This window comes from Chrysemys picta, chromosome 9, assembly GCF_011386835.1.
Source record: "Chrysemys picta bellii isolate R12L10 chromosome 9, ASM1138683v2, whole genome shotgun sequence".
NCBI classification, from domain to species: Eukaryota; Metazoa; Chordata; order Testudines; family Emydidae; genus Chrysemys; species Chrysemys picta.
The window spans coordinates 69,687,599-69,700,045 of NC_088799.1; positions in this window are offsets into that span (position 1 = coordinate 69,687,599).

Genomic DNA, 12,447 nt, shown 5'->3' on the forward strand with positions numbered 1-12,447 from the left:
GCCTCTAGTTTTGAGATGAAGGTTGAGGGTTTCTAGCCTCATTTCCCTGTGTAGCATGGTGTGATTTGTCTACTATCAACACAGACTCATTATTCACTTTATATTTACTTCTCAATAAACATTTTGCTTCTGTTACCTAGAAGCCAGTCTACCATGTTCATAATACTGGAAGACTGGGATAAATGCTTAGCAAATCTGTTATAGAGATGATAGTGCAGGGGTCGGCAACCTCTGGCACGTGGCTCGCCAGGGTAAGCACCCCGGTGGGCCAGGCCAGTTTGTTTACCTGCCGCGTCCACAGGTTCGGCTGATCGCAGCTCCCGCTGGTTCGCCACTCAAGCCAATGGGGGCTGTGGGAAGCAGCGCGGGCCTGGAGTGGCGAACCACGGCCAGTGGGAGCCGCGATCAGCCGAACCTGCAGACGCAGCAGGTAAACAAACTGGCCTGGCCCGCCAGAGTACTTACCCTGGCGAGCCGTGTGCCAGAGATTGCCGACCCCTGTGATAGTGAATTAGCTCATTGGTCCCTATTCTTCTGGCTTGTGTTATCTGGGATTAACAGTTTGCATAGTTTCAACCATTGATGTTGGTGCATGAGTAGGGATGCGATCCAACTCTCTCGCTCCCTCTCTTTCAGCTGTGTTCTCTGCAGTTTTAACAGTTTTCATTTGACAGTAAAGAGAGCATATAAAGACTGAATAGACTCAGGAAGCAGATCTATTGAGTAAGCGGGTGTCCATTTTCACACATTTTCCCAAACCTAAACTATAAGGAATTATTTAGATGCTTTTTGTAAGCATCTTAGTCTGGCCCAGAAATGTATGAAGCACTGATGGGCAACCTGCAGCCTGCAGGTAAACCAGTGGATTACCCTGATGGGCCTCAGGTTGCCCACCTCTGTTCTAGAGAGTGCACAGTAACTTACTGTACATGTGATACGTGTCCAGGCATAGGTGTTACCTTATTCATGCATCCAGACATTCAGGTCTCAACTTCCCTGAAATGTGTGTCCTGCATTCAAGGTTCTGCATGAGTCTATCTCTGATTTTAATACTACAAAGTTGTCTATCTTTAGGGTGACCATACATCTTGTTTTTGGCTGTGACAGTCCCCTTTTTAAGCCCTGTCCTGTCCGTCCTGACTTTTTTTGGCAAAAATGAGCAGTTGTCCCATTTGCTCTTGCAAACTTGATCAGAGCAACAAGACAAATGCCCATTTTTTTGACAAAAAAGTGGGGTGCAGTGAGGAGGAATGTGCGGGGCAGGGGGGACGAGTGGTGATGCCAGCCCCTTGCAAGGGGGGGGGGAGTCAGGTTTCAAGAGACCAGCGACAGCCTCGCATGGGGGAGCAAGCCGAGGTCAGACCAGCTCCCTAGTCAGGGAGTGGCGGGAGGTAGAGGAAGTCTTGGACGAGCCCCAAGAGTTGTCCCATTTTCTCTTTGGGAAATATGGTCACCCTACCTATCTTGTTTGCTCTATGACAGCTGTATGTACCCTAATCCTGAATATGCTGCATTCTATGTCTTTGAAAATGCAATTATCTGGTTGCCTTTCAATTCTATTCTGCTGGTGTTAGGCCTGGATTCAAAGAAAGAGGTGGGGATGTCTTGGCATTTGTTTCATACTTTGTAATGCCACCTGGTGTCCAGAGAGGGAATAGCAGCAGCCTTCTTTTGTTTTCTGTTGTGGAATGTAGGTACTTGCAGTCTTTTTCCATTAAGGAAAACCAAAGAAAAACAAAACTTCATATGAGAAAACAGTCTACATTTTTTAAAATTCTCTCTTCAAAGCAATGCATCCTAGCACATAGTGGACTTCTTTAGTTCTAAAGATGAAGTGCATATATAAGAATCATAGCTTCACACCATACATGGACTCTTGTTCTTCAGTGAATGCTGATGAAAGAGGATTGCTGGTCCCATTTGGTACCAGTGTGGGGTGGTACAATGCTCTGGTGGCTTGGAAGAAATTGAGTTCTAATTGTCGCTCTGCCAATGACATACTATGTAGTGCTAAGCACCTTGCTGCTTTTTTCTTGCCATCCTCAAAATAAGAGAGCTTCTGACCGTAATGGAACATTATGAAAGTTATTGTTTCTAAAGGACTAATTAAAGTTTTTATTATGTTAATACAATCTCAATATAAGCAGCATTGACATCCAAACACCCTATAAGATAGAATTATTCTTGGCTGATCACACTGTATATGCTACCAGCTACTGTTTTGTTGGGCAAGGGTTTGAGTGCTGTAGCATAAGTTAGAGTAATTCTTATTGCTGCAAGTATCTAAATAGGCAGTTGGCTCATTATCGATGCAATTTGTTGTGCAGATTATAAACAAAAGTCTTTGTAGCTGCATATCTAATGTTACCAGACTTTCCCCTTGGATATGTACACAGGTCTCTCTTAATTTTGATGGGAGTCCAGTGTGCACATTCCAGGGTTATGCAGGCTGTCGTCACAAATTGGTTGATTATCCTCTCCACTTTGTGAGGCACTTAAATGTTTTCAGCCATGAAACTAAGAGGCAGATTGGGTTACTATTGCTCACCTTGGGTAGTACTTTAAGTCCTAGTCCTCGAAACACAAGTGCCTAAATTTAAGCATGTGACAAATCCCATTAATTAATAGGATAGTCATGTGTTTAAAATTCAACATGGGCCTAAATGTTTTTAAAATGAGGCCTTAATTTGCCAATACTCTTCCCTCCCCTCCCCCATATACACTACTACCATTGGGGTTATTTATGCAGAAAGTTACTATTCAAGATGAGCAATGGTTGCAGAACATGGCACTAATTCTTTTAGCCCCATGTGATAGTAAATTTATCACAAGCATGAGCTTCCATGAGAGGGAATTACTTTGGTCTCTTAGAAATTTTTTCTTAGACGCTAACTTGGGACTAAATCAAAAGGGAGGGTGATGATATATTTGTCTGGTGAAATTGGTTCCATAAAAGATTAAATTTTGATACAAACAAAGCAGACATAAATGTATTCCTTTCTAGCCATTTTTCCTGTTTTGTGTGGTTGGAGTATGGGAAACAATTGACTGATAATTTTGTATTGAAATTCATGCCAACTTGGACCAGCTATGTATTTATGAACCTCAATACAAATCTCATTTGTGATTTCCACCTGGAGCTCCTGTTCCCGTTTTCTTGTTATCTCAGAGGAATTTGTCCTCTTGAATTTAATAAAAACTAAACCAAAATATGCAGTTTCTTAACTCCCCCTCTCCCCTTCAAGTCTAGTAGATTGTTTTCTAGGGGACAAAGGTGATTGCTACCTATGCAAAGGCTTGATCTCAGTATTAGTGTATTTTCAGCTTATTGTCTTGGTTGCTTAGTCTATCTATAAGTAGCCCAGAGATGGAGACTAATTGACCTGCCCTGGTAAAATAAGCCCCTTTCCCCACTCCCATCCCTCTCTCCACTGACCCTTAACATAGCCATGCGGGGGAGGGGGCGGGGAACCAATGCTTTCCCTACCCCTTCCCTGCCATTGTATTCCTTCATCCAAACTCACCTTCGCTAATTGTTTTAGATCTTTGGGACGCTTTCATCTCCCTCCAAGTGAACCAGTGACCTCATTAAAATAAGTCAGCCTTCCTAGTCAGCAAACCTGCTCCCAACACAGCACATCCTCTTTGCCCACACAGCAATCCCCATGGCAATCCAGGCTCCATTTTGCAGCACTGTGAACTGGAAAAGCTCTAGTGGGTCCTGCAGCAGCTGCAGTGTGAGCCTCAGATGTCAGCCTTATTCAGTGAAGGAATTACCTTGGTTCCTCACAATTTTAGGATATTGATGTTGATCACCGAAAATACTATCAAACTACAGAAAATGCTGTAAGAACTCAACACAAAAAGCAGCCAAGTTGGACTGAAAATTAACTGCTCCAAAATTAAATTTATGCAGTCTGATACCTTGCCAAAAGCCCAAATAACAATAAGAAAAAAATAACAATCAACGGAGAACAAATAGAAGAAGTTGAGCAATATGTCTATTTGGGCCAAGAAATTAACATGTGCCACGATCTCTTGCAAAGAAATAAAGCAGGTTGGTGTGCATTCAGTTCTATCAAGGATGTCCTCCAAGGGAAAATGAACAAGGCAACATGTGCCAACCTCGTCATCTCAACAGTACTGCCGCCAGTGTTGTATGGCAGTGCAACATGAGCGCTGATGAAGACAGAAGAGCAGTAATTGTCTGTCATGGAGAGGGCGATGGACAGAAGAATTCTGGGAATTTCAATCTGCGACCAAGTCCCCAGTGAAGCAACCAGACAGCAGAGTGGAGTGAAGGACGTCCTTGTTGAGAGCAGGCATAGTAAAATTCGATGGGCCGGGCATATAGCGAGGCTCACTGACAATCGATGGACTGCATCTGTCCCACGGGAACTGAAACGACCACTCGGCTGACCTCCAAAGAGATGGTTACATTTTATTATGAAAAGACATGGTCGCACATGGAGAAGGAAGGCCAGGATTCGAGAAAAATGGAAGACATGTTGTGATTGGTGCAATCTATACGAGGGCTGAAAGACCGATCGTTCAAAGTCATCAAGGTTTGTTTGAATGTTGTCACTCCCTTTGATAGGGAAGGAAGTGTCTTACTATTTGGTAGAATGAAAAATGTGAGTAAGGGGAAAGTCAGTTTTCCAACTGAGAAGCACTGAGTCACTGCATTAGCTGTTTCAGCAAGCTCTTTGTTGCTGCTCTGAGTTCATCTCCAGACTTCATGATTCCTGAATGACTAATGGGAGCACTGTCAACTTCAAGAAATCAGAAATCAAAAGAACAAACTGAAACAAAGCCAGCGGCTTATTTCCAGCCTGACATATGCACCTAATGTGTTTTACCCCATTGCTAGTTATTTCATGTGCTGAAAGAACTGGGAAATAATTGGCGCGAGGGTGACTTACCCAATGAAACCAGCTTTCTGTTCAGTATGAGCTACTTTAGATTCACTTGCATCACTCCCTCTGTTAGCAACTGACTCCTCTTTAGAGGCATCTTAGAATATTTTTTTTCTTATAGGCACGGTCTGCAACTGTGTAGTTCAATCTGTTTTAAGCTTTGGTTCTAGGGCCTGTACATTTAGGGCTGGCACAGAGCTCAGGAATCATGATTCTTAGTTTCAATCCCTTGCAAGTGAGGTATGGGCTATTGAAATCACCTTTGTGTTACTCACAAGCCTAGCACACAAAAAGACCCTGCCATTACCCTTTATTTACCAACAGATGGCAGCAAAAGATTATGAACTAAATTTGGCTTACTCTGAACAAATAATTATCCACCCAGAAGCAATTAAATATCACTGTAGGCATGTTCTTTTCATCTTGGCAGTATGAGATGAATTTTTAAAGACACTTTTTTAGTGATCAGACAAAAATAAGATATTGTTTTCCAAGGCTTTTAAGCTCATCTTTCTGTTCACACTTACACTTAAGTTAGTGTTTATGATAGCACGATCAGACTGAGATTCTGCCATGCAGTACATTAAGGAACACTAAAATTGTATCGCCAGTGTGTACGAGTGAATCATGTTCATGTATTTCCACAGAGTTAAGTATGTCGAGTAACCGTATGGTAGTATGAGTTACTGTGGTATTTCCTAACACTAAGACATAATAGCTACAAAGCAGAATAATATACAAAGCAGAATATTAAAATATGTCAATAACTCTGTGAGCTCATAGCCAGAAGCCCCTATACCATGGGTGAAGTTTCAGAAGTTAATTTTGTCTGACATACATGATCTAGTTCAGGCCTGGAATGCAGGAACTTCTGAGTCTAATCCCAGCTTTGACACTGACATATAGCTGTTTTGGGGAAGTCAGCTGGTCCCAAAGTTTCAGTAATAGTCTCTGATTTTAGGAACCTCGTTTTTTCGAGCCTTACTTTCAGCATGCTGAACATCAACTGCTCCCATTCCCTTCAGCTGCAGTTGTGAGTTTTCACCACTTCTGTAACTTGGGCCAAGGGTATCTCAAACTGGGCACTCAAAACTGATGGCAACTATTGAAAATTTCACCCTAAGCCTATCTATTTTTCTCCATCTGTCCAACTTCGGTTTGGATGCGGTTCAGAGTGATAGATTAATCCATTCTATTTAGTGATAAAAGTATCATGGAGTGTGACCAAAGATCCATTCTATCACAAGAATTCCTTGTTTATTACCATCCAGGGCCCAACAAAAGGATAACACAATTGGAGGTAGGAGACAATAACTGGAAAATGGATAAAGTGACTTAAGCCATGTTTAATTTGCTTGTTGGATTTTCAGATTCTGTTCTTATGTCACCAGTCTTTCACAGAGTGCAAAATAATTCTACATAGTTCCACTTCAGTAGGTGGTCAACTTGCTGGAACTCTGTATGCCCTTTTCATCTTCAGGGATCATACAGGATATTAATTAGCAAGAGTAGAGGTAGACATTGTCACTATTCTCGTGGAAAGCCTGGTATGTTTCTATAGCATGAGAATTCATTATTGAATTGCATTATGCAGTTGGACACATTAAGCTAGCAGAAAGCTTACACGAGATCTTATCTCTTTATTTTGCTTTTTCCCCTACTGCAGAAAATGGAGAAGCCTTGAAGACCATGTTGGGCTTTTTTTGTGTGTGTGTTTATTCATAAGTGTGATCTTCATTTGACCCAAACTACTGCCAGTAGAAAAAACAACAAACTATGCTGTACCTGTTCTGAAACCTATGCTCAGCGGTGGCTCCAGGCACCAGCGCTCCAAGCACATGCCTGGGGCGGCAAGCCGTGGGTGGCGCCCTGCCGGTCCCTGTGAGGGCGGCAGTCAGGCCGCCTTTAGTGGCATGCCTGCGGGAGGTCCGCTGGTTCCACGATTTCGGCGGCAATTCGGCGGTGAGTACGCCGAAGCCGCGGGACCGGCGGACCTCCCGCAGGCATGCAGCCGAATCCACGGGACCAGGGACCTCCCGTACTTGGGGCAGCAAAAAAGCTAGAGCCGCCCCTGCCTATGCTGTTGTTGTTTTTTTGTTCAAGGCCTCCCATAACAATCTTAAAGAATGTTTTTCTTTTCAGCTGTGCTGCAGTGAGCAGAGTCTGTCTGGAGCTGATCTGTCTCTAACCTAATTCACAGGTACTAATTAGTATCAGAGTGCCTGGTAGTATTAAACAAGTGACATGGCCTATTCAAGTAAATCTTGAATACAATAGACTAAATAATCTTTTTGATCCCGGTATGTGTAAAGGGCTTTTTGTGGGAATGGAAAATCCAATTTGCTTTTGCATTTAGATTTGAAGGTGCTGTTAATGGCTAGGCTTCTCATTCTTGTCTCCCTAACTTTGCTGGGCTGGAAGAGGCATATAAAGGCATGCTCTTTAGGAATTATACATCTGGAATTTGTCTGTAGGACATTAGGATGTCTAGAGAGAGAGATCTAAAATGCATCACTCTGCTCCTTTACCACAATAGTTGTGATATACTTTTTTGGAAGCTAACAGTGCTATGATAATTTTCTAATGAGAGATAAAAATTATCATAGGCAGTGACTTCCATATGCAAAGTGCTCTACAAAACACTAACTAATCACACATACCATGAGGCAGGAAGGGGTTAAAGTAAATGGAAAGAGGAGGATGAGCTCTTTCAGCAGAAGTGGGGTGAGCTATACTTCCCCACAATTTCCCTTCCCCTAACCTTTGACACATGTAAGTATTATCCCCATTTTACAGGTAGGGAAACAGAACCAAGGTAAAAAGCAACAGAGAGTCCTGTGGCACCTTTAAGACTAACAGATGTATTGGAGCATAAGCTTTCGTGCATGCATCCGACGAAGTGGGCATTCACCCATGAAAGCTTATGCTCCAATACATCTGTTAGTCTTAAAGGTGCCACAGGACTCCGTTGCTTTTTACAGATCCAGACTAACATGGCTACCCCTCTGATACTTGAGAACCAAGATAGTTGCTTTGTTGCTTTTTAAGAACCAAGATAGTTAACTGACTTGTCTGAGGCCCTAATGCAAATCAAAGATAAAAATTAAAATGGTTAGCTGCTGGTCCCATGCTCAGTCCATCAGACAATGCTGTCTCTCAGATTATTTTCTTTTTAATTGCTATTTGTTCAGTTCTCTGAATGCAATAAGGAATGGAGATGCCTCTTTAGCTAAAATAATCATCTTGAAACATCAGCCAAACCCCAAAGTGATAAGACCTTTTTTGATGTATAAAAACTTTGCTGAATACTCTCCCTTATTCATATCCCCTCCTGCTTATTTCATATAGAGCATGGTTTAGAAATATCAAATACTGCCTGAGGTCTGTTCTGGCTTTCGTGTAGTTGAGTCCAAGATGCACATTGTCACACCAAATGTCCACTATTTTTGTGAGTTTCAAAGACAGAGGTTCGTCTAGAATTAATATCTTTACCTCTGAGGTTTGCCTATCACTTGTGAAAGCTCCTTTGTCATCTTCTTGAGAATTCATTTTGCTTTGTATTGTCCAATTGTTTGCTACAACAAACAATAACCTAGTGTTGGCTTAACACTTGGGGAAAGGCAGGTCTGAGATGTTACTTGCCTGGATGTAGCAATTATAATAATATTATAATCCTCTAACAGATGGCAGATAAGCTGGAAGGAGCTCCACATTTTAAGGACAAACAAGAAGGATGCTACAGACAAAGCTGAAGCATATGAATGCTATGAGAAGGTAAGTTGAAATGCCATGGAGAAGTGCTTGTTCCAAGGTCCCTCTCAAATGAACTTTGAAAAAACCTCAATTTATTTGAAATGCCACAAGTTTGGAAAAGCCTGTGCTTATTTGGTCATCCATATAGGGAACAAGACTAACCAAAGGAGGGAAATAATCAGCAGTATTGGCACAAACTAGAATTGTGTTAACCTTCACAAGAGAGTTTATACTATTGTCATTAAGGTCCCAATCAAGAGCCCACTGAAGTCAAGCGGAGCCTTTCCAATGACTTCAATGGTTCTAATATTGTATCATCGTATTAAAATCAACAATAAAATAATAATTCTGTGACTAATAAATCTCTCTATTAGAATACTACAACAAATAGTGAAAGTGCCTGAACCGCTTCGATGCTTAACTATGGCAAAGCAGAGTGATCGTACCTGAATTATGCCATTCATGTGCACTTAAAATCCTGCTACAGTGAACCTTTCACACGGTGGGCATGCCACACAAAGCTTGAAAATTCACTACCATTAACTTGCTAGGATTCTAATGGAAACACAAGCATGAGCGCTGCAAATAGTTCTATATTTAAATATGGAGATTATGATAGTGTGTGTGTGGGAACTAGTTAGTAAGACTTTTCCGAACCCAGACCCAAAATAGCACATTTAAAAGCTCTTTTCTTCCTGGTAGATTGCTTAAGGGTTAAATTATTCTCCCCCTTGCCCCACAAGCTTGGAGAAATTTGTAAAGAAAGAGGTTTTTTGTCAGGGTTTTTTTTTTCTTCCAAGATTTCAAATATCATTTTACTTAGGACAAAATGTCAGACGATTTATTACAAGTTCATTAGTAAAAATGCAGCTAGTAAAGATTTGTATGGGCAAGTTTTTGTTATACACAATATAGTAGCATTTCTATTTTCAAAGTATCTTCCTTTTGCTGACAGTCAAAATAAAAATGACAAAGACTACATCAGATTAAAAATAGAGTCTGAATACAAGGTAGTGGCATCTGGGCAAATGCAATTGAAAGATCGGGGCCTAAATATAAGATACAGTTCTAAGTACATTGTAGACTTTTTACTAGGCTCTAGGCTTTTGTTAATTTTTCATTTAAATCACATTGTGTGTTAAGCTCACTGAGGTCAATGACAGTCTATTTCAGTGGGATTTGGATCTGGCCTTCCGTGACTGAGAAATGTGTTCTTTTTCACACTGAAGAAATGATAAGAAGATTCTCTAAACAAATGCACCCTAACAGTAACCGCTAGCCTTAAATCGTAGTTCCATATGTTAGATATTCTTTTTCATCCTTCATGGCTTTAACAAAGGAGTACATGCTTTTAAAGCTAAATAGACTTTCTCTTTAACACTACTTTTATTTATTATTTCATTATTTTTGTTCAAGGCTCATACAGCTTCCTTTTTTCTAGTACAAAGGATCTTGATTAGGGAAGGTGTTATATAATTCTGTTACCCCTTTTTGATCCAAGCGGTTGCCAAAGTTGGGGATCCTGTGGAGGAGTCAGGTGTCTTTGATGCATTCCTGTTTGTTTACAGTGAATGTACAAAGTCCTGTTTCCTTGAATTCAGGAGGAATCAAACAGGAGACAGTTTCTTTGTTCATAGCTCCTAAGCTCCTTTCAGCCAGCATTGTGCCCCCAAAATGTTATCTCCCCACTTCTCTCATACCCACATTCAAAGAGCTTGTTCGGATTGTGTCTGGTGCTTCCTTGCTGCCTTCTTTCTCATCTCCTCTAGTCTTTCACCTCTTCCACAGTCACTCAAACCTTCACAAAATAATAGCCAGTGTAACCCTCCACCCACATGTGCTTTGCATGTGCGTTCAGGTATGTCTACACAGCAGTTAGGACATGTGATTCCCAGCACAGGTAGACATACATGCAGTATCTCTGCTCAAGCTAGCATGCTAAAAATAGCAGTATGGTTGTTGCAGTTTGGCTCCTCTCCAAGTACGTACCCTGGATGTTGGGAGCCCAAGCTGCCACCTCTACCACCGTGGCCACACTGCTATTTTTAGGCACTAGGTCAAGCAGAGCTACCACGTGCTGGTACACCCACACTGGGAATCACACCATCCGACTGCAGTACAGACATACTCCTTGCCTTAGACAGTGACATGTGCCAGTGTTTAGGGTGGAGGCCACTATGGTTTCAGCTACCTGGTTACATAAAAATCTTAATGGCTTCTTACAGCTCTCTTAAATGAAGGGCAGCCTCGGAGATGTGTAACCTAACACATAACAGTGTTATTCCAATATAGCCATCAGAAAGTTAGTTATGAACTTTTCACTAAGCTCCTGAATTTGGTATTATCGTACAGGTGTACAGTTTGGAATTATCTGATTCCCACACGTTGTATTTCAGTTATGTTGCTTGCTTTAGTTTTTTTTGGTCCCTGTTTCAGACCAGCTGTCTGACCTGAAAATGATTCTTTTTTAAAATGAAGGAAACTTGGAAAATAGTTTTCTGGTGCATCTTAAATTTGAGGTTGGAGTTAATTTTCCAGTAAGCCAGTTAAGAACTTCCCATTGAATGTAGCATGAGAATGAAGAACTGAGGGTTCATATAATCTGATACAAGGCAATCATTAAAATATTCCGTCCAATATGCAGGGATTTTTATGGCTCTCTTGTTTTTGAAAGACAAATATGCAGTAATTTACTGTTATGGCACTGAATTGCCTGAGCTAAGGAAAATGCTGTGCTCCACCACTGAGATCCTGATGTTACCAGCCAATTGAAAATAAGTTAAACTGACTTAATTGTCATTGTAAATCATATGCAGAGCTGGTTAGTATGCTCACAAAAACAGGACTACCATATTTTCTCCACTTAATGCATCTCTCCTATCAATAAAACATAGTTTTTCCACATGAGATTGTATAACATCTCTCTGTTTTCATAGAGAGGGTGGCACACACCTATGTAAGAAGTAGATTCTGATTGTGCTACACTAATGCTAATAAATGTTACTGTACAATTTCAAAGACACTTGTAAGTATTTTTCCAAATCAGATAATGTAGCTTCACTACACAGGTGACTCCACGAAGTCAGAGATTTCCCGTCTTCCCTACTTCTATTATAGCATATGAAAAAGCTTTTGGGTTGACATCTTGAAATGAATTGTCATTATCTTTTTGGATCTGTCAGACTTTTAAGTCACAAGGGTTTTTTTTTTCTAATTTGTGCCTGAAATTAAAAGTCTTCACTGAAGTTAAAATTAGATGAAGTGACTAGGCAGAAAATCTTTTATATAAGACTCCACAGGTTAATAGTGTGTTATCTTAAATGAACACTTGAGCCTCAATCATTTTCACCTGAGAATAGTATGTCAAGCAAGAATGTGAGCAGAGATCAGGTCTGATGGAACACCAGTTTTTTGCAGCTATGTGTATGTAGGACCAGTTAGTGCAGATAATAGTGAGGTATATGTTGTTTTATGTGTGTTTTTTGTTTTTGTTTTTCTTAAGGCTATAATATGTTGAAAAGCTAAACCAAATGTACAGGAAGACAGAACCATGTAAGGTGGGAGTGTGGGGCAGCAGGTGGCAAGAAGAACTTTAGTCTACTTACATAATTTTACATGGATGCGTGATGCAGGGCATGGGGTAAGACACATTTGAATGTCAAACACTTCTACTCATCAGACATGGTCTCCATTCCTTCAGTGTATGCAATGGCTCAGCAGAACTTGGAACAAATCCCTGATCTGCTGCTGACTTGAGTATTTAACAGAAAATGAGTTG